This window comes from Cynara cardunculus, assembly GCF_001531365.2.
Source record: "Cynara cardunculus var. scolymus isolate 2C chromosome LG 8, CcrdV1, whole genome shotgun sequence".
NCBI lineage: Eukaryota > Viridiplantae > Streptophyta > Magnoliopsida > Asterales > Asteraceae > Cynara > Cynara cardunculus.
Window position 1 is genome coordinate 15,442,883 of NC_037535.1, and position 4,426 is coordinate 15,447,308.

Consider the following 4,426-nt stretch of genomic DNA (forward strand, 5'->3'; position numbering starts at 1 on the left):
TAAGCTGTTTAAATAAGAACAATCACATAGAAATAATGATAAGCATAGAAGAAGATATACCCACAACCCAATTCAAAAGAAAACCATATTGACTATCACAATCCATAACACGAGAGGATGCTCAACCTACATCCATGGCTACATTTTGGATTCTATAATGAACACCTTCTATGCAGAATTCCGTCTATTGTACATGCCATAGATATGAACTATAGAATCCTAACCGTCCAGTACTAACTTTCAAAACAGACCAAGGTAACACAACTGAGGGGTCAGTTGAGAAGCACTTGAATGACCAAACCATCTTTTGTTGATGAACCGAAGGTTCCAGTTCCAGTTCCAGATATAAAAGCTATGTTCCAGATAAATACCAAGATGTATATAGAAACAATCAAATTTGGTGGGGTACCAAAATGTGGTGGGTTATACTGGTGGTGTAAAAAAGAAGGATTTTATGAGAAAAATCAATGTACAAATTGGACCATTCCTAAACCCTACAGATTATATCCTAACAAGTAAGAATATCACAATAACAACATGCAGATGTGATAGTGATGATAGATTATACCCATGTCATCAATTTTGTGGGCTCTGGACTCCAACCTTGATATGCTCCTTCATACACATGTAAATTTTCTTTTAAATACTGTATATATTGTATGACCTTCATTTACAAAAAACACTCCCAAACTCATACTCAAGCATCAAGAAGCTACAAGAGAAGTTGTATACAATAGCAAGGATACAAACCTCCAACAAGAATGAAGCTCTGTCTCTTTTCTGGTCATTTTGAGGGATGATGTCTCTTTTCTGCTCGGTCTCATAATGCTTAGAACGATGAGAGCTAACTTTCTGATCGTTCCTCCTTTCATCTACATTCAATTAAAAAGTTCAATTTCAATTATGGAAGCACCATCAGTGGTTCTCGAGATTAAATCCTCGTCATCCTCTTCTTCTTCTTGATGATGATTCTTACAAAAAATGAAATTAAGAAACTTAAACAGAATGAAATTAAGAAACTCAAAGCAGAAATCAAAACAATTTTAAAACCGCGAGATTAGCTCGGTTTTGAACACTTTAGATGATGTGATGTTTTAATTTTGAAACTATATTTCTAAACTCTAATTAATGCATATTATATATATAATTCTAAGAAATATTATGTTAACCGCTATTTTGGACCGATATATTACCGATATATCACCGATATAACCGATATATCACCGATATAACCGATATATCGAATATCGGTCCTGACCAATATTTTGTATTCTGACCGATATAACAGCATAGCCGTGAAATACAGAGTTTGGCATTGATTAGTTGTACATCAAGCTTGTAATGTTGTTTTTAAGACTTTTAAGACTATGCATTAAAAAGCAGTACTTTATGTATTAAAAATTGTTTTTAAGATTTTTTTTCAAATATGGTTTATAAGGTAGTATAGATATTAAAAATGATTAACAACACATTTAACAGAATAGAAAATTAGTGTAACAAACTGGAACATAAATTTTTAAATTCCAATTTATTATAAATAAAACCGAATAACATTGCCATTATATATGCTAAGACACAAAATTAATGTTTCAAAAATAGTTCTGGTTCACTTAGGATTGGGTTCCGGTGAGAAGAAGAGTTAAGGTGACAAGCGTAAGAAGACATCTCCACCCTTGGATGCTCAATAGGATAAAATGCACCGGATCAATCCTCATATCAGGTGCAATTCATAGTTTTGTTTGAGATTAAGGTGATCAAGGGTTCAGATCCCTTCTTACGCTTAACTCTCCTTCTCACACGATCTTTGACCTATATTCATAATACTAGTTGTAACTTTGTGAGGGTTTTGAGATCCTACAACTTGAACTTGAGATCGTTGGGCTTGATCTTGAGCCTCTTCTCCTCCAAATCCTTGATACTTAAACGTTGGATAAAGAATTTTCTTAGTGAAGATAAAAATCCCCAAATATTAAACACCGATTGCTAAAAATTCATACTCTTTTGTATTGGTGCTAGTGGGCTAGAACTTTATGGCCTCATCTCATAAATTAGTTAACTCTTTGACATCAAACTCTCATGAAATTTGATATCTTGTGTCTGATACTGAAAAGAACCAATAACAGAACAAGGGTCATTTGCACTTAGAGGTTGTTTGGAAGATGCTTAAGAATTGGTGCATAATGATTAAGGGTTAGAATGATTAAGAAGCTATGTATGATCAGAAGGAAAATTAATTGTTTGGTAAGAGTTTTGAATGACGAATCTGAATGACAAAAGATTACGATCTCTAACCTTCTGTATGATCTATTATGCGATTATATATGACAATTTGAAGTAAATATATTACCTTTTATGTATATGGCTTTGCAAATATAAATCACAACAAAATATAAATTGCCATATATCACATTGTGAAATAAAAAACTTGGATCAATACATTTATATATAATTCATGATAGGTGGTACAAGTAGTAGTTCATTCACAAATGAACAACACTAATGGTAAGAGAAGTAAAAAGGAAGACCTCAAGAAAATATACTCTCTTCAACAACACCCCAAGTGACACTAAATATGCAAAATAGCTGGGTGGTTTTAAAGATCAAGACCCCATGAAAACAACAGTTACTTTGAAGCCAATGGATTTGGGAAAGAAAAAAAAGCGTTGATTATCATTGAGGTATTTTATCAAACACCTAATATGCATATATTGAATTAACACATAAAACTTTCTTCCTCTACTTCTACATGAACATCTATCTACACACAAAATCCTACCAAAAAGAAGATCATAGAATCCACCTCAATTTAATATTGCAAATCTCTTATTATAAGTATGTAAGCATGAGATTCCTCTTCGTCTCGAATTAAAGAATGAAAAGAAAATGGAAGGTACCAGATGAGATGCATCAACAAAATGGAGCAGCAGCAACGTGAGGGGAAATGGAGAAGCAAATAGGCGTCAGACGAGATGCACTATGGATCTGGACAGCAGTTGTCATGCTAAAATGTTGATACTCAAACTAAAACTGTAATCATATTTAAGGTTAAAGACTGTCGAAGCTAACGCATCATAATATGAACTATTATTTAATCAAAAACAGAATGACATAATGGACATGATTCGATTCGCAATTACCTTATTGATCATATGGCATCCTTCTCTTATGCGACCTCCATGTCTGCTTTTCTCCATAAAAACTGCTTCCATCGTCATCAGCCTCTTCCCCATACTTGTACCTGCTTCAATAAGATAAAGCTGTAAACTGAAAATCGAATTGTTTAAATTTATTTTTTTATGATTTTTTGTTTTATAGAAATGGATCAACGAGGTTTTCAAATAAGTTGATATTTGAAAAATAGGAATATTTTAGAAACCGAACGATTTTGTATGTATTGATAATTTATTAGAAGAATATTCAGCGTAATGCAACAAGATACATTTTGATTTTGATGTTTTGTTTTAATTTTGAGTCTATCAATATTATAATGCGATTTTATGTGGTTTTAAGGAAAATAATTTTTTTTTGAAAGAAATGTAAACTTGAAGATATCATAAAATTTTGATAAAATAAGCGATATTAGTATCAAATTAACTATTTAAAAGTTCTTTTTTGTGTAATTTTTTAATTCAATTTTTTATTATGATTTAATTAAATTTTAAAAACAAACTAATTTATTTTTGGTTTAATAAAAAAAAATTTAAGATAATAATGAAGTATTATGTTAGAACTCAATGATTATCTTAATTATATTTTAGATTTTTTATATTTAAAATGATGTTTATCATGTATTTGATTATGTTTATTTGCAGTTAGTTATACGAATTCAAACATGAAGCTTTAATAAGTTGTACTTACGTAAAATCAACTTGTAATCTTGAATTTTAAGTAATAGACATCAATAAACAATACTTTATACATAAAAAATTATTTTTAAAAGTTTTTATCAAATACTTTATAATATAGTATAGATAATTCTAAGTCAAAAATTAAGAGTTTTTTTTTTTGAAGAACAAAAAGCTAAATGTTTTATAATATTAGTAAAAGGGTACTCGCACAATGCACTAAGATACATCTTGATTTTAATATTTTATTTTATTCTTTATCTCAGTCGATGTTATAATATAGTCTTATGTGATTTTGAAAAAAACGATAATGTTTTTATTTTTGAATCAAATATAAGTTTAAATATATCATAAAAATTTAACAAAATATATCGATATTAGTGTCAAAATTAACTATTTAAAATTTCTCATTTTTTGTGTAATTTTTTAATTCAATTTTTTTATTATAATTTTATTTAGGTTCAATAACAAAATAATTTATATTTGGTTTAATAATACTAGAAGAGTACTTGCGCAATGCAGCTAGACACGTTTTGATTTTAATATTCTATTTTATTATTTGTCTATGTCGATATTATAAT

At 29.5% G+C, this 4,426-nt stretch overlaps 1 long non-coding RNA gene across 2 annotated transcripts; it reads right to left on the reverse strand.

The window, feature by feature from the left end:
- Window positions 1–247: 247 nt before the first annotated feature.
- LOC112517419 lies at window positions 248–3,236 on the reverse strand. Of its 2 annotated transcripts, XR_003069667.1 has the most exons (4): window positions 3,138–3,236; window positions 2,895–3,027; window positions 751–872; window positions 248–615 (listed from the first exon to the last, which is right to left on the reverse strand). It is a non-coding gene; the product is annotated as an uncharacterized LOC112517419 (long non-coding RNA). The 2 variants fall into 2 exon arrangements; XR_003069666.1 differs by having other exon boundaries at window positions 271–872.
- Between the last annotated feature and the right edge of the window lie 1,190 nt (window positions 3,237–4,426).